Source organism: Chanodichthys erythropterus, chromosome 10 (assembly GCF_024489055.1).
Source record: "Chanodichthys erythropterus isolate Z2021 chromosome 10, ASM2448905v1, whole genome shotgun sequence".
NCBI lineage: Eukaryota > Metazoa > Chordata > Actinopteri > Cypriniformes > Xenocyprididae > Chanodichthys > Chanodichthys erythropterus.
Genome location: NC_090230.1, coordinates 13,021,370 through 13,040,000, shown reverse-complemented (window position 1 = coordinate 13,040,000; position 18,631 = coordinate 13,021,370). Strand labels below are relative to the sequence as shown.

Genomic DNA, 18,631 nt, shown 5'->3' with positions numbered 1-18,631 from the left:
ATGCAAAGCAGGGCTGAAACTCTGGACCAGAGCCAAGAGAGACACTTAAAAGCATCTACTCTGGACCAAAATGACTCCAGAATGAGAATTTTGCCATGTAGAATTATGGGAAATGTAGTTTTGCTGCACAAGCCTGTCAAAAACCGGCTGAACGAGCAGATTATTAATCAGTTGTCCTTGCTATCAACTCTTGAGTGAACAGATCGGTGGAATTCACGCCGTGGCAACATCAGACGGTGACTGCGGAAATGTCTCTGACAGGCTGAGTTGTAATAAGGTCCATTCCATTAACAGCGTGTGTCAGGGCTAATTAAAGGGATCATTAGTCAACTAATGCAAGAGAGGGAAGGACAGGTTTCCACCTCCCCTCACCTGTTTAAACTGCATCTGAGAGTTTATTAAAAGGTGGACAGAATAAAGCCTGACAGACGATGAAAGTAAATCTTATGAATGAGGTGAATCTTATAAACTTATTTGCATCTAAATGGGCCTTCTATCTATCTGTATGTCCATCCATCCATTGCGGAATTTGACTTACTCTTGTACATCCTGATTAATGTAACCTTCCCTTTTCTCTTCAACACGCACGCTATGAATAATGCAGCCTTCTTTTCTGCCATTTCTCCATATACATGATCTGTATAAATACTTGATGATAGTACAGAGCACTGCATACCCATTTGTGTAACCTGTTTCATCAGTTTACGTTTATGCAGGAGAAAAACGAGACCATAAAGGCCGTTTCCCATGAAGGTTACCACAGCATATGTGGAAGAGGTAACACATTGTGCTTTTTTTCTTGATGGATTAATCAAGAGCTGGTACAAACAGAACCATTACTTATTTATTATTATTTGTATTAGGGATGGGCATTTGATTAAATGTTCTTAGTCGATCGTCGGAAGAATTAATGATCGACTATCGATTAATCATTAATATTTTTATAATACAATTAATTATTTAACTTTTATAATTCATGTGTAATTATAATGCAATGAATACAATGAATACAAAATGCAATGAATACAAAAACACAGCGTGTTTTTCCTCGTTGAGACCTTTATTACAAGATCAACTTGTGGCAGACAGTTAAACTATATTCAGTTAGGCAAACCAAACATATGCGCGTGCATATGCGGTGCTCTAAAGCAGTGGAACCTGCAGCTGCGAGCCGGCGTTTCTAAACAGAGACCTCATTTGTTCCAAAATAATAATAATAAAAAAAGAATCATGTTAAACAATAACTTAAAAAACATAATAATACTTAGATCTGACAGGTTTTGTCAAAATGTAACTCAAAACTATCCAAGCCAGAAGAAAGAGCCAGATATTAGCCTTCCTAACAATTAGGCTAACTTAACAAATTAGGCTACTTAAAGCCTCGTGAAAAATAACTAACTTTAGTAACTCGCATACAACTTCTGCACCAGTCTACTGATTTTTGTTGAGAAATATACACTGTAATGAATTGCTGTAAAAATTACAGCAATATTTTACAGCCGATGGCTGTATTTTAATAATACAGCAAATTGCTGTAAATTGCAATGAATTCCGGGTGCGTGGCGGTTTGAATCAAATTTACAGAATATTGCTCTAAATTTCAAATATACAGAGGCATTATGGGATCTCCAACGGTCAAGATTCGGGTAGCAGCAAGAGGAGTGATTTACAACTGTGGTAAGTGACTTATTATTTCATTTTCCCCCTCAGTCTTTGGTAAATATGTATGTATTTACATTCGCAATTCATATTGGTAACCCCGGATTGACGCATCCTCCGTCCGCGGGGCGCGAAGCAGACTTGGGCGGGGTTTTCCTCAGCGCGGTCGCGGTAGGATCTCACACATTCCCCGGTGCTTTAGCATAGCGGCTATGGGTCAAAAATTAATCATTAGAAACAGTTGGAATTCACGAGAACTTCGTGTTCATCAGCGCACTTGGTCGTGATTATTTTATGGCGTAAATCACATTTGTACAGGCAGACAGTCATCTGTTAACGGGCCGATACGAAAAGGCCTCGCGAGACGCGACGCGATCAGGCCGCTCACGGAGGATGTGTCACGCAAAATGGTGCTGCTTCATGCTGTTAATGTAACCAATGTGATGTATTTGTGGACATTTTCTAACTTAAGGTAATGCAAACACTTTAACATATCTGTTTGATATAAGTTTGCCTTGTATAGTTAATTTAATATTACCATTACCAAAACCAAATCTTTTTTTAACTTGAAATGAAATGTGCTATTTAACGTTACAGATATGAACAAACTGATCATCCTGTATCTTACTTGTCTTTTAGATGTACATTTTACATCTATTGAGGCCTTTAACACAACTACAACTAACTATTTGTTCCTCAACTAGATTAGACATTTACTTTTTAGGGTGAATGTTTTAGATGTCTCTCTATTTGACCCTGGCAAACAAATTAGTTAAATAAGGTGTTTAGATTAGTGGGACATCTAAAACTTTCAGGGAGGTAAGTATTCAGGACTGGAGTTGTAGGCTAATACTGCTCTACCACATGGTATAATTTCAAAAACATGATTACATGCCTCAAAAGCTAAAACCAATCTGAATTCTTGACCCTTTAGGCACTTTGTAGGTATTTATCTGGAGAGAGGAACAAAGACGAAAGGAAAAGTGCCATCTAAAACAACAGGCCACAGTTCAGAAGAAACGGGTTGCGTTCAACCTACATGTTACCACTCTTCTGTGCAAAGTGATGGATTTTCAGTGGAATTTCTGAAATGTAAGAAATACACACACACCAAGATCTGTATTTTTCCTTTTATTATATACTTTTATTATTCTATATCTGTATCTGACTGTATCTATCATCCCTCTATCTGTCACTGACTGTATCTGTCATCCCTCTATCAGTCTCTTAAAGTATTATGTTTTGTAATATATCTAATGTATTGTCCTCTGTGTTCCTTTCAATATTTCTAGCCTCTCTTTGCATCCTGGGATGGAACATCATCTGGAGCAGAATTGTTCTTTTTTGATCGCAAGTTTGTTGGACTTGTTGTTTGGCCATGTTGGTATGTTCATGAAGTGATAAAAGTGATCTGGGTTTTAAGAAATGTTTTTATATGACCATGATGTCCAATAAGTAATTTAAAAACATTTTCATGACAAAATTTTGTCCCTTTAAAAAATAAAATGATTTTCTAAATAAAAAATAAATTCAAAATAATACACCTTTTATTGCATTTTTTTATGTAAATTTGAAAGATATATTTATTACATTTTGACCGGTTTTTCAAGATTAAGATGCCTCAAATATCTTTTTTTTGGGAGGGGGGCGAATTAAGTTATGCATTATACAACACTTTATGCAGTTAAAATTTGTTTAAAGCTTATGCAGTTAGATTAAATTTAAAATTCAGCTCCCATTAAGTGAGCAATAGCGAAAATATATTGTATACTGCATTTTACATATTTATTCTACTTGACTAAACTACTTGAATGTGTGTATTTGCTATTTAAAGAAGTATGTTAAATTCAGTATACAATATATTTTTTTGTAAAAATGCACAATACAAAATATATAAATTACTGTAAATTTTACAGTAAAATACTGGCAGCAGGGTTGCCAGCCAGTTACTGTAATTTTTACAGTAGTGTTTCTGTAATTTAATTTACAGAATTTTACTGTAATTGAGAATACAGTATTCAACCGAGTATGGTGTCAAATATTGCACCCTGGTGGTAAAATGTTTAATTGCTGCCACACAGTGAAATTCATTTAATTGCTTCAAGACTCACACTACGCAATGCAAAAAATGCATTCATCGATAACAAATTAACGTGATCGACGAAATTCTTAACGATCAATTATCGATCGTCGATTAATCATGCCCATCCCTAATTTGTATACTATCATACTGATATTTATTAATTAGGGCCCGAGCACCGAAGGTGTGAGGACCCTATTGTAATTGCTCAGTAAATTCTTCTTCTCTGAAATGAATGGCATTTTTGAGGGCCTAAACATGCTCGAAAACTCATATGTACATATCACATGTACGTCTGATATAGGGTTCAGAATTAGGTGTGGCAAAATGGCTCGATAGCGCCACCTACAAAATTTCAAATAAGCGCCCTTCGTAGGGCTGGGTACCGAACTCGATACTTTTTAGGTACCGATCGAACTGCCTCGATACTACCGAGTATCGAAAAGTGTCTTGTCATTCGGTACCAAATTTCGGTACCTCAGAATGGAGCCGAGGAGAGGGGCGGAGAAATGCTTTCGCTGTCTCGTTGAGGAGCAAGTAACGTTGCGCTACATTGTTATTTATATCTAAATATATAAAACTATACGCACGAGAGAGACCCTATGTGCGAGAGGGCGATTGAATCAACGGTTTCGTTTTCAGTTTATCTCCGAATGGACGGGTGAGAAACGGCTGTTTATGTGAGCAGCCGGTTCACTACAGATACTGTTAACAGAAAACAAAAGTGTAGCACTGCCTGCAGAAACAGCGGAACGCGCAATGTTTTTTGTAGTCTAAGCTAAGGTACAACACACAGCAGCTTTACATCAGCGTTCGTCCCTCAAGTCTATGGAAACACGCGACCGGTTCGTGACTGGCTCGTTCGCCTGCACGAGCACAGGCTCTGCCTCTGGCTCCAGAACGCGAACAATTCTGCTGAAAAAGAGGTATCAGTGTCCTCCTGATACTGCGGATAATTTGCGGGTCGGGCCAAGTAATAAAAAAAAACAAAAAACATTCAAATTAATTGCGGGTGGATGAGAGATGAATCATTAATGTGTTGATTTTAATAAAGACACAGAACTCTTATTTCACGGTAAGACGCAACGAACTTGCGTCACTCTTACTTCCACTTTGATCTTGTTAATAATAATTAATTTTTTGAAGAACAATTGCTGAGTGATTTAAAAAAGAGCCTCACATACTTAATTTTTGCATTGAAAATTAAACTTTATTAAAACTATTTGCACTGATTTATTGTGTTGGGTAAATTTTTTTAATTTGTGCTTTTTTTATTCCCCGCAGTGGCTCAGGAGATGAGTCTTTGAGTCTGAAAAAAAGTCAACAAAGTTAAAATATAAAACCAAAGATTTTTTTGAGGTTATGTAATCTTGTTTAAACATATTTTATAAAACTGGTACCGAAAAAGGTATCGTTTAGGTATCGGTATCGAAGTCAAGGTATCGGTATCGTCTCGATATCGAAAATTTTTGAACGATACCCAGCCCTAGCCCTTCGTGCTACATTTCACATACAGGTATGACATTTGGTAGACGCATGTAACAGTCCAATACCTTGAAAAGTCCCTGGGTGCAAAATCTGAAAACCTAACAGGAAGTGAGATATTTTGAATTTTCTCTGCAACATTTTTGCAGTTTTTGCCATTTCCAGATGTTGTACTTTAACAAACTCCTCCTAGAGCTATAAATCAGATCAACATCATATTTGGTCACTCTAATCTAAAAGCCTTTGCGACATTAAATTGTGATGATCTTGACTTTTCATTGAAGGCCGTCTCCGTGGCGGCCTGACAAAGTTCGATGTTTCGCCATGAAACAGGAAGTTGTTGTAACTCAGGCATACAGTGTCCGATCTGCCCCAAACTTCACATGTTTGATAAGAGTCCTGGCCTGAAGATATCTATATGCCAATATTCAGTTAATCATAGCGCCACCTGCTGGCAACAGGAAATTGCATGCTTTTCACTGTAATTCACTCCCAGAAACACATTTGAATATGCCATGAAGTACCAAATATGTTAGAAACACGTTATATCATGCAACACTTGGCTAAGTGCTAATGTATGCGATTAACGCCATGAAAGAGGAAGTTGTTGTAACTCAGGCCTACAATGTCCGATCTGCTCCAAACTTCACAACAGTCCTGGCCTGAAGACATCTACATGACAATATTCATTTATAGTCAAAGCACCAACTACTGGCTTTGCCATATTTCTTCTCCATTTATCCACTTAAATGACTATCGCCCACTGTTCAGTTTTCTTAAGGCCACCGGGTGGCAGTTCCTGGTCCCCGGTGCGAGGGCCCTTTCATCACTGCTTGCAGATTTCATTTTTTAATTAGATTTTTTAATAAAGTATATTATAACAATATATATAATAATATAGATTATATATTATCAGGTCAAAAATGTTTTCATCTAATGTTTATATTTAATTTCAGCTTTATTTACCTGAATGAAAATGACAGTAACTATTTTAGTTAACTATAACAATGACAAAAAAAGTCACATTTCACTGGACACAAACCTAAAGCTAAGATTTTTCACAATAAATTATAAATATACAGTATATAGTTCGGAAACATTAAGGTTTTTTTTATGTTTTTAAAAGTAGTCTCCTAATCTCAAAAAGGCTGCATTTATTTGATCAAAAATACAAAAAAACAATAATATTGTGAAATATTATTAGAATTTAAATTGACTGGTTTCTGTTGTAATATATACTAAGATGATTTTTCAGCATCATTACTCCAGTCTGCAGTGACACATGATCTTTCTATTTCAAATAAATGCTATTCTTTTGAACTTTCTATTCATCAAAGAAACCTGATGATTTTTTTTTTTTTTTTTTTTTTTTTTAAAACACTGCTTTGAACATTGATAATAATAATTATAAATGTTTCTTGACCAGCAAATCATCATATTAGAATGATTTCTGAAGGATCATGTGACACTGAAGACTGGAGTAATGATGCTGAAATTTCAGATTTGCATCACAGGAATAAATTACATTTTAAAATATATTCAAATAGAAAACAGTTATCTTAAATTGTAATAATATTTCACAATATTACTGTTTTTACTATATTTTGGATCAAATAAATGCAGCCTTGGTGAGCAGAAGCATTTTTAAAAAAATCAAATTTCGATCCCAAACTTTTGAATGGCAGTATATATACTATATATCATATAATGTTCAACTTCTTGATCATTGCAACCCTAATAATAAGCTGCATGTCACACCATAGCCTAAAACAAGATCTGACCTTTGCTCAGCAACGACCTTTAGAGGGGAATATATAAAATCTGCATTTTGTACAGTGAGGGCCATATTGGTGTGTTGTGCAACAGCAACAAAAAGACTCAAAGCTGTAATTTTGTCACAGTATGGGGTTAATCACACCATGGGTGTATGATTGAGTTCAGCGGACTGTTTCACTGTTGCTCCCTTCCTCTCTTTGCATCCCTCCCTCTCACCCCCATCACTCTCGCTTCTCGCAGTGTGCATGAAAATGAAATGCTGCCTCATAAACTGCGAGTTAGTGACAAATGGTATTCATAAATAAAGCCAGAGATACAAGCTGCGAATGGTAATGTGGCCACTAAACATCTGTGAGGCTCAGCAATAGCAAAACCATTCAGACCAGAGACCCAGGGAGGGGATAAACAAAGGGATGCAATCTGATTACATCCATGGCAAAAGCTTGAGTAAACTCACTGCCGGCCTCCCGACAGGTTTTGGTTTGAGCGCTGCTGTTTACTGGATGTGTGGTTGCAAATAACAGAAGGCCAGTCAGATTTGTCCAGGCTCCTGAAGAAAGATAAAACCACTGACCTTCAGGGACATTGATCTGAGGGATCTTCAACATGGGTGGGAGTTTATTAGAAGGACGCAAGTATCCTGGGTTTGTCCTCATGAAACTGAACCAGCAGAGCAAGGCACTAGCTAGCAATGTAAAGGTTATGGGTTCGATTTCCAGGGAATGTATAAACTGGTAAATGGCCAATGTTAAATCAAGATTTTAGAGGAAAAAAAAAATCAATGGTTTTAAAAATAAAATAGAGTTCATTTAGGCATCACAACTATAATGTACAGTACAGTTCTTCTACAGATGTCATTTAACAGTGTTAATAAATTACTAGTGATTTTAAAGATATCTGAAAGATAACCAATAAATGGTTGATATTAAAATTATTATAGAAATATAATAAATTCTGAATAAATGTAAAAAGAATTTAATAAAATAAATCAATAAAATATTTAAAATAACACAAAGTTAATTCGAATCAATAAAGTGAATTAAGGCATCAAGATATTATAATGTACAGTATGAAAAATGGATATACATTTTGAGATTTGTTGTATAGAGATTACATTTAACAGTGTTATAGGGATAGTTCACCCTAAAATGAACACTATCCCATAATTTACTCACAGTGACAACACGTACTAAGCGTTATAATGTAGGACATAGTAGTACGTCATGGCGTAGCGTAGAACGGCACGTCATTGCGTACCACGTTGCGGAAGTTAACGCTTTTTGAACTTAAGTCGAATGCGCATACATGGCTGTCGCACCGGAAGCTTGTTATTTTACTTTATCAAGTTTTAAATAAGGATATTTGTCTTATACAAATGCATCGATTAGCATTAGAAGGCATTTTTTAAAGGGTTAGTTCACCCAAAAATGAAAATAATGTAATTTATTACTCACCATCATTCCATTCTACACCCGTAAAACCTTCGTTAATCTTCGGAACACAAATTAAGATATTTTGTTGAAATCCGATGACTCAGTGAGGCCTCCATAGGGAGCAATGACATTTCCTCTCTCAAGATCCATAAAGGTACTAAAAACATATTTAAATCAGTTCATCTGAGTACAGTGGTTCAATATTAATATTATAAGGCGACAAGAATATTTTTGGTGCGCCAAAAAAATCTAAATGACGACATAGTGATGGATGATTTTTCAAAACATTGCTTCATGAAGCTTCGGAGCATAATGAATCAGCGTGTCGAATCATGATTCGGATCGTGTGTCAAACCGCCAAACTGCTGAAATCACGTGACTGTGGCGCTCCGAACCGCTGATTCGACAAGCTGATTCATAATGCTCCGAATCTTCCTGAAGCAGTGTTTTGAAATCGGCCATCACTATATAAGTCCTTATTTTGCTTTTTGGTGCACCAAAAATATTCTTGTCGCTTTATAATATTAATACTCAACCGCTGTTCTCACGTGAACCGATTTAAATATGTTTTTAGTACCTTTATGGATCTTGAGAGAGGAAATGTCATTGCTCCCTATGGAGGCCTCACGGAGCCATCGGATTTCAACAAAATATCTTAATTTGCATCCTGAAGATTAATGAAGGTCTTACGGGCCAATATAAAAATTCTATACTATAAATAATTAAAAATCTGTATGATATGTTAAAAGTTACACCTACAACTTTAAAAAAAATGTAAACACAAAAATGTATTAAATTAATAAGTCATTAATTAATAATTTATAAAGACCCATTTCCGGGTTTCTCAGAAGCAGAAGTCGTCATAGTTGGGTTAACTTTTACAGCGGTAAATGAGAGACTTCATTAACTATATTTTTTGTGTTTCCATTTGCACAAATAGCAAAAGAAAAACTCCACAGTTGTGTTTTCACAACTTTTAAAAAGAGGACAAAAAGAGCAATTGATAACAGTCAGAAGAGAGAAAGATGTAATTTTTACCATCACTCCCACAGCCGCTGTATTAGAAACACACTCACAGCAGCATGAACTAGTTTTTTTGGTAATTTGATGCAAAGGTAACATAATACAATAGTGATATAAATGTACATACATTAAAAAAAAAAAAAAAAATATGAAATTATTGATGACTGTTAAAATGCGTCATCACAGTCTGTGAAAAGGGTCTATTGCATATATGCATATTACGATTCTATACTACAAATAAAATAAATTCTATAAAAAATAAAAAACCAATGAAAAAAACTACATTATAAATGTCATTAATGAACGTTATAATTTAAAGTAAATGCTTTTCAAGAAAGATTAAAAATGGGGTGTCATCTAGTATTATTATCACTCTAATAAATGAGAGGAACTAAAAAACATGCCTTCCTTCACATATGCTTAGTACAGTTTGACATGCTGCCTTGTGTGAATTGGGCCCAACAAATGAGCTGCCACAAAAGGGCATCAACAGATGTGTTCTTTCCACAGTGCATTTCACCCTGAAGCTCTCAGGGCCTTCGTTCATCTCATTAACGCCTCAAAATGACAGGCAGTACTGTACCTCAGCACGTCCTAGAACTCTGAAAGCCGGTCGGTTCGGTCACAGCAACGCCGAGGCTAAAAGCTCCAAGCAGAGTCTCCCGCAAGAACAGAGTGAGTCACTCTGAAATCCGAGATGACAGCAAACAACATTAGTGCAAGCTGGACTGAGAGATGCAGCATGACAAGCTGGTGTGGAGGCGCAGTGAGTGAGACAGGCACGCTGTCTCCGAGATGCTGCCGTCAGGCTCGCTCAGTCACTCTAGAACTTTCCGAGGTGGGCACACAGTGCGAAAGAGCCTCTGAAGTTTGTGCCGGGCCTCCCACTGGGTTCTAAGCCAGTCAGCACCGATCTTGTGCGGGTCTGACAACAAAGCGGCTGTTGCCAGAGCCCCACCCGGGGCGAGCTGACCTATTTCTCGGATGTGACACCAGGAGGAGAGAGTATATAAGTGGCGTGATGCACTATCAAAAGCCGAATCTGCTCCAAGTGGAGCAGTTGATGTTACTACGGGGATTCGAATCTGCTACGTCAACTCATGATGCTGTAATATGCAACATTATAGGTCAAGCCGGGTCTGTGGAAACCGATTACATGATCTCATGCTGTTCAGCTGCGGAAGAAGAAATAAAGACGTTGACAATCTTTGTTGTGCTGAATAGAACATGAAATAACTTGTATAGCAACATAAACAGGAAACTGATGTCTTAAATGCCAATTATACTACAATTTTGTTGAATTATTCCACTTTGGTCTACTTATAATTGCTTTTAACGTTATGGCTGATATATTAAAATTCAGTACTATATTAAGTAAAGATTTTTTAAACATTACATTTTTTTATATTTTAAAAGTGCTAATAAATAAAAATACTAATACTATTAACAATAAAATACTAAAATAAAATCAATTGTTTTAAACGCTAAAAATAAAATGAGGCACCATAACATTATAATGTCCAGTATATAAAATGGCTATTCTGTGAAAGTCTGTGAGAAATGATTCTGTGTTGAATTTATATTACTAAATCACAAATTCATTTCACGTTATGTGTAAAAAATGTATGATTATGTAATAGGGGTGCACTGATAAGCCAAAAAATATTTTCATGTTATGGCTAATAAACAGATAAATGCCCAATACTAAAATTCTACAATATTTTGTGTAAATTAAAAATAAATCACTAAAAGCTAAAGCTAAAGTGAATTCAGGCATCACATTTTTTTTCTCCATGATTCCACAATTATTTAATTAACATTAATGAAACAGACAACCTACATATTAGGACCTACTGTACCACACGTATCTATGTTACACATCAGATATTTTTCCCCAACAGTAGACCAAACGTTTAAGACATAACAGATAATGTTTGCATGAATACTCACCAAGACAGATTTTTTTTTTTTTTTTTGAAATACTGTAATTCTGTGTATATGAATATATATCGGGATCATGTGCTGTCTTTGTGTGCACACTTCGGATCTGTCAGTCAGCATGAGTAAGTGAAAATTCGCTATGAATATTCACAAAGTTGGAATGCTACACTTTACAACGATACCAAACTTGTGCTGAGGGAAGCACCAGTCATTCAGAAGGGAGTAAAGAAAAATGGCATTTTTCATGGTCAAAGGAAAGGAACTCCTCACAGAAAATGTACAAATAAAGATACTTTTAAATGTTTAATTGCTGTTTGGAGCATTGGGATCGCTAGACGAGGACTTAAAGATGCTGTATGCAATTTCTCAAATTCGTTGTTGAACACTGTTGATATTTGAAATCAACCCAAACAAACCCACCCCTCTCTTCATTGCTCCGCCTCCAAAACTCACACTCCAATACTAACCACCCTGCTCCGAGTCAGTCTCGAACCCTGGCCCAATCGCTGCTGGCAAATGAGGCGTATGCACTACCAATAATGCTAAACACCTCATTCTCTAGTGGTTTTCAGTGTGCAGTAGATCTGGCCACTGTTAAAGCGCAATGCGAGTGGATGTGTTTATCACAGCTGACACGCAACAAAATGCTTCATGAAAAATAAAGCGCAGATGATGAACGAACGACAAGAAAGCACAAAAAATAAACATACAGTACACAAGAGTAAATACAAACAAGAGTTTGTTGTTAATCGCCAACAGAACAGCAGCTCCAGACCATCAAAACCCAGTGTTACTTACATGATAAGGAATCAAAGCAGCCTCCGCGTCTGTTTTCATGGCCTTCCCAATTAGCTCTCTCCAGCGCTGGAAAGCTTTTCTAATTTTAACGCAGGTCCTAAAGCGCTTGCCCAGCCATAAACCTTCATTGAAGTGAAATCTTTCGAGCTCTTTCATATTGTGTCCCATCTCTCGTTCTGGGTTTTTTCTTATTTTCAAATCTTGCTCGTTCTCTCTCCTCGACTGTCATACGCCCCCTGATGCCTTTAATGAACTAATTTTTGTGAAAACCTCAATTTCGACCAAAATTGACATTTTTCACTTAGCCTGTGCGCATTCCGACTCATTTTGCCAGCACGGGTCACATATTGTGCAGCCTATCCCTTCTTATAATGTCAGCCAAGATGACTCCTTTATACAGCTTAGTTTCTATCAATGTTCTAGGTGGACATAAAAAGTAGCTTTGCAATGAGAACGTTATATGTCTACATATAGAAAATCCTCTTTTGTATGATAAAGTACATCCTCTGACCCCTTTAACCCTCCTTCAATGAACCTCGGAGTGGTGGAGGTTAAAATTAGAAGCGAGGGAAAAGGCGAGGCAGAAAAATCGCAGGTGATTGACAGTAGGAATATTACCTCCTCTATTCCTTCCCTGGCTGGAATCGGCGCAGTTCAAAGGGGGCCGTAATTGAAATTGACAAACTGCAGCATTAGCCTGATCACAACAGCCAACCTTGCAGCAGCAAAATAAAAGGTGCCTGAGAGAAGGAAGAGAAAGGGAAAAAGAGAGCGAGGAAGAAGGGCTGAAGTGTTCTCTATGCTTTGCAAGCACCAAGACAGATTAATCTTGTTCATGCATAATACATGCCAGCGCGGTGTGTGATCGCATTGACGGCCGGTTATTAACTGTGTCACAGTGCGAAAACACACCCGAATCAACAGACCTCACATGCATATACAATCCACAGCTAAACTACTGCAAAAGACCGAAGACTTTGTGCAAAAGGCGATAAAAAAACCCTGTAATCGTCAAAAGCTGGGGAATGACTGAATAACTGCTAACTTGAGTTTAAAAATGCAGTTGCATACTTGAAGATGCAAATTTGACGATATCCCTTCCATTTGATCTAAATGTACACATTTTCTGGATTTTCACAACTTTCACCAAATGTTGAGACTGTGTCACCAAGTTCATTAAAAACCAGAGAGCCTGCGGAGCTTCGTTCTGTCAATGCTCTTTGAGGATTTTTAGGTCTCCCGAGGGCCTGCAACATCTGGTCCTCAGGACAGACTGTTAACTCGTCTGTCAGCGTGCCGTCACTGCTCTTTTAATTGCCAGTGCTGTGTTGCATGCTAATTCATTGAGCACGCTACTAATCTAATTCAAAAGAACACTTGCAAAAGCTATAGATACAGCAACTACAACTGTCACAAAAGCAAAATCATCGATAATGATAGATTTTAAGATTATAGATAATTTAAATACCACAGCAAAAACTAGCATGTTTTTGAACATTAATAAAACAGTACTAAATACTGTATTAAATAAAACAAATATTTTTTAATTAAAACAATGTAGTGTTCAAGTGATTCTCAATTAATTAAAACAAAGTTTTTATTAAAGTCATTATTTAAGTAAACTAGGGATCCACAAGAATTCTGACCAAAACCGATATATACAGTATTAGCTGATATTAGACATCAATATACGCTTAAAAGTCTGGTCTCTATATGCTTCAATTGACACCAAACATCATATAAATCTATAATCTATCATACAAACTATCACTAATTGAACTAAAGCTGAAATGAAATAAAATATGAACAGAAGATTAAGAAATTTTAAACTTTAAAACTCTGCAACTAACTCTATAATTGTAGGCTGAATATCTTATGAGTAAAATATCTCTAAAGTATATCCCTATTCATACATTATTTACATTTTTAGCACACCAGGGTGACTAGGAACATGAAATCGTCCAGTTTCACTTCCCGTTTCAAAAGAATATAAATATGAATGAGGAAATAGGAAAGGCCAAATTCCCTTAATCATTACAATGAGTAAAACCAAAGAATATAGTTCTGATGTGCAGAGATTGTTGAGCTTCACAAAATAGAAAGTGGCTGTAAGAAAATAGCTAAAGCATTGAAATTTCCATTTCCACCATCAGGGCAATAATTAAGAAGTTCCAAATAAATTAGAGTTTGAGTGGACAAAGTCTCTCCAAGGCTGGAGAATTGCAGAAAATAGTTGAATCTCTGGGTCAGAAAGCCTAAAAAAAATGATCAAACAGCACCTACATAACCACAGGTTGTTTGGGAGGGTTTTCAGTTGGGATTCAGTCACTACTGTATGTCAGACACTACTGGAACTTCAAACGGGACTGGGTTTTATGGTCAGATGGAACTAAAAAAAAAAAAGAGCTTTTTAGCAGCAAACTCTCAAGATGGATTTGCCTCACACAAAAGTACTCCATGTGTACAATGAAATATACTGTTGTAGCTTTAATGTTGTGGGCCTATTTTTCTGTCGAAGGTCCTGGACATCTTAGACTCCAGCAAATACCAACAGATTTAAAAAAAAAAAATAATTAAATTAAAACCTGACCACTTCTGCTAGAAATTTTATAATGGGCCATGTTTGGATCTTCCGTCAGGACAATTATGCAAAAGCAAACATCAAAATCAAAACAAAAATGGGTCACTGAGCACAAAACCAAGCTTCTGCCCCAGCAGTACCAGTCCCCTGACCTGAACCCTAAAGAAAATGAGTGGAGTGAACTGACGATGAGAAGCACCAACATGGAGCTGGGAATCTGAAGGATCTGGAGAGATTCTGTATGAAGGAATATGATTTAATTAATTTCCCATGATCAAAAGTGAAACATCGGTGGGGTAAATTTTCCTCGTGGTTTCCATGACAATCTCTTGTCAGTTGTTCTCCAAACTCATCAGACATTATAGGTGAAGACTCAGAGCTGTTATCTTGGCAAAAGGAGGTAACAAAAAGTATTGAATAAAAGGGTATGATTAATAGTGTGTGTAATGAATTGGGTATGATTAATATAATAATAACTAAATAAAAACAACAAAAATCTTTACTATCGCACATTCAATATTTATGGCTAACTATTATATAAAAGTTAAACTGAAATAATACTAATATGGATAACACTGAAAAGTCATTTATCGGCTGATACCGATATGACCTTCGATATATTGTGCATTTCTAAAGAAAACGGTAACAAAATATAAGAAAATAATTTTTTTCTTGGCAATACTATTGTTTGATTTGTTTCACAAATAAATAAGACATTGGGTTGCGTAATGCACAAGACTGCTTGTTTGCATTTACTTAGCGGCGTAGTGATACTCTGTACTACCGATACTGCAGAAAAATGTTGTTGCTTTTTCATTTTAGTATAGACTTAACAATACTTTCAACATCTCTATCAGCCGCCATGTAGGTTTTCAGTTGTGGAGCCTCGCAGAATGGTGGCTATATTTGTCTTTTCACCTGGGGACAGCGGATGTTCTTTACCTATCCATTTGTGATGTGAGTGCCTAGATGGAAGGTGCCCTTTATGCCTTAGGCCAGTTTCCTCTTTAGAAAACTTAAACTTCACTATTATGGAAGAAACAGGCCACACAGGTCACAGACCAGTGAAAAACTAATGCATGACCCTTCAAGACATCCCAAAGCAATCTGAGAAACTGAAGTACGTGGATGCACTTCACACATGGGAATGTAGGGAACATGTATCGAATGCGAAACTAACCCAGATGACCTTTGAGAAACCGTCAACTTGAGAGGACACACTTAGATACAGGATGTGTCCCAAACGGCATGCTTGATGTGTACTTGTGGTCTTCTGATGGCCATGTGTCCCATTTGACACTTTAGGTTTCATGAGGATGCTATGGACCCTCAAAGAACACCAAAGAAGGACCACAAGGACAAAGGAGCGACATTTGAGACAGGGCCTCAAGAATTGCAGGCTCCAGACAGTTGGGAATTCAGAAAACGACAAGATACGAAGTTACGACCGATTGAAGTTATTAGGAGGAGTTATTACGATCAGCATCTCAACTCCTCAAAATGGCATATAGATATTATAAGCAGAGAAATTTCTATTTTAATGGCTATTATTTTTCAGCCTAAAAAAGGATACTCTCGAAAGTCTTCCTGAATTAAGTTGCCATAGCTACAAGACTTGAAGTCTTGGGGGCTGATGGGAAAAAAGCCCTGAGAGCTTGTGACAGGAACTCTCGTCTTGTCGATACTTTATTCAAATGAACAACTAATCCCACATTTACACAAAGAAGCAAAGGTAGAATCTGTTTCCAAGGGGAAAGTACAGACCCAGAAGATTCACCTCAGGTCAAGTAGATTAAACTATGACAGATCTGGCCGAACCCACAGAGATGATTGGAAATAAGAGCGTCGTCTCAGAGGGGAATAGGGCTTTTCATACAGTTGGTGATGAATTAAAGGGCTGTGAGTGGAGCCTGGCTGATAAGAGAACAGTGGTGTCGAAGTGATCCTTGATTGTTCTTGGCGACCTGCTTTTCCTCACAAGGTGTCAAGTCCACAATTTGACTCAATCTGTCTCGCTCCTTCAACCCAAACCTGTGTGACAAAGGGGCAACCTTTAGGGAGAAGGCACAACGACAATCTTTATTTCTCTCCACATGACCAATTTCACTCACTCCTTGTACGGTTCGGACCAGTATCCTTTTAGCTACCAGTCCTAAGCCTTAAAGTGATAGTTCAGCCTTTAAAAATGAACATTTTGTTATTGCAAACCTGTATGACATACTATCTTTTGCGAAACACAAAAGAAGGTATTTTAAAGAATGTTTTAACTGTTTTTATCCAAACAATGAAAGTCAATGGAGAGAAAAAAAAAAAATAAATAATAAAAAAAAAAAAATCAAGAACACCATAGAAGAAATAAAGTCATACAGGTTTGGAATGACATGCAGGTGAGTAAATGATAAAAAAATAAAAAAATAAAATAAAATACTGTTGAAACATTCAAATTTACGTACTTGTAACCTCTTCCGAATTGAACAGGACATTCAAAGTGTAACAATTTAGAAAATATCAAAAAGGAAAGTCAAGCAAGGGATGCAACAAATCATTACATTTTGATGAAAGACTACAAAGTATTTTTTCTTTGGAATAAGGTTTTGTCAGTCAAAAGTACCAACTTCGGTACATAGTCGGTACTGAAATTTAAAAAATGTAACGCTTTGAGCACTGTTGAGCGGATTCGTAAACACCTCTGATTGGCCATTGTGTTCACAGCTCATTGGATATGTATGTTGCTTCAATGACCAATGCTGTAAAAACGTTGTAAATAATCATTAATGACGCTCTTCACCAAATGAAATTTTTTTTAGAAAATCGCCTATAAAGTTGTCCAAATAAAATCCTCAGCAATGTATATTACTTACAAAAATTAATTTTCTATATATTTATGACAGGAAATTTACAAAATATCTTGATGAAACATGATTTTTACTTAATATCCTAATAATTTTTGGCATAAAAGAAAAATTTACAATTTTGACCCATACAATGTATTGTTGGCTATTGCTACAAATATACCAGTGCGACTTATGTCTGGCTTTGTGGTCCAGGGTCCCATATGATTATTTCAAATAATCCAAACATAGTAAATAATCTTGGAGATTGACCCACTTGATAAACTAAAGCGATTTGCTATAAGGTTAATTAACTCACCAAACACATCCTATGCAGAAATTAATCTAATAATTACTTTTTAAATAATTTTTTGTCAATGCTAGTCTGACTAAAATTATTAACTGAATTCATTTAAATGTAATGATTCATTAGTTGACAAAAATAACATTTCAGTATTTTTTACGATTATGTTGTGTCTCTGATCTGATGATTATGGCATGACAAAATAGAGTAAATATAAAACAAAAAAGGTGACTGAAAAAATGTGTTCATAAGACTAGTAATGTGTAAACCAAGGCCAAAGCCAATTTTGATTTCATATCTCAATACGAGCTTGCAGACACACATAGCTGCTCTGCAATGGCAGGGTGGATGAGTGGCAAAAAAGTGCTTGGAAAGTGAAGGCATTTGTAAATGGCTTGGCATGCCGTGAAGTCTGTTCAGAGGCAGCCTGCCAGAGCGTGGCAGGAGACAAGTCCAGAGAGAAAGGTGGAGAACGAGAGATAGAGAGCAAAGGTTTGCACAAATGAGAGAAAATTCAAGGGGAGAGAAACAAAAAAAGACAGAGGTCGGGGCCTCGTCTGGCTCGTCTGTGGAGACCTGCAGAGAGCGAATGCTGTCTCATTACCATCAGGGTCATTAGCTTCGGTCTGATCTCTCCGCAACACGCCAGCACAGCAACCCCCGGTGAAAACATGTGATAACACGCTTTCCAAAAGTGACACTTGTTCTGCCATTAAGTCA

At 36.6% G+C, this 18,631-nt stretch overlaps 1 protein-coding gene and 1 long non-coding RNA gene across 3 annotated transcripts in view; one reads left to right on the top strand and one right to left on the bottom strand.

Moving 5' to 3' along the window:
- Window positions 1-18,631, bottom strand: part of rabgap1l (RAB GTPase activating protein 1-like) — a 112,072-nt gene that overhangs the window by 38,661 nt on the left and 54,780 nt on the right. The gene's annotated exons all lie outside the window — the stretch shown is intronic.
- LOC137029368 (uncharacterized) lies at window positions 1,806-3,091 on the top strand. Its single transcript, XR_010896287.1, has 3 exons — window positions 1,806-2,131; window positions 2,594-2,751; window positions 2,952-3,091. It is a non-coding gene; the product is annotated as an uncharacterized lncRNA (long non-coding RNA).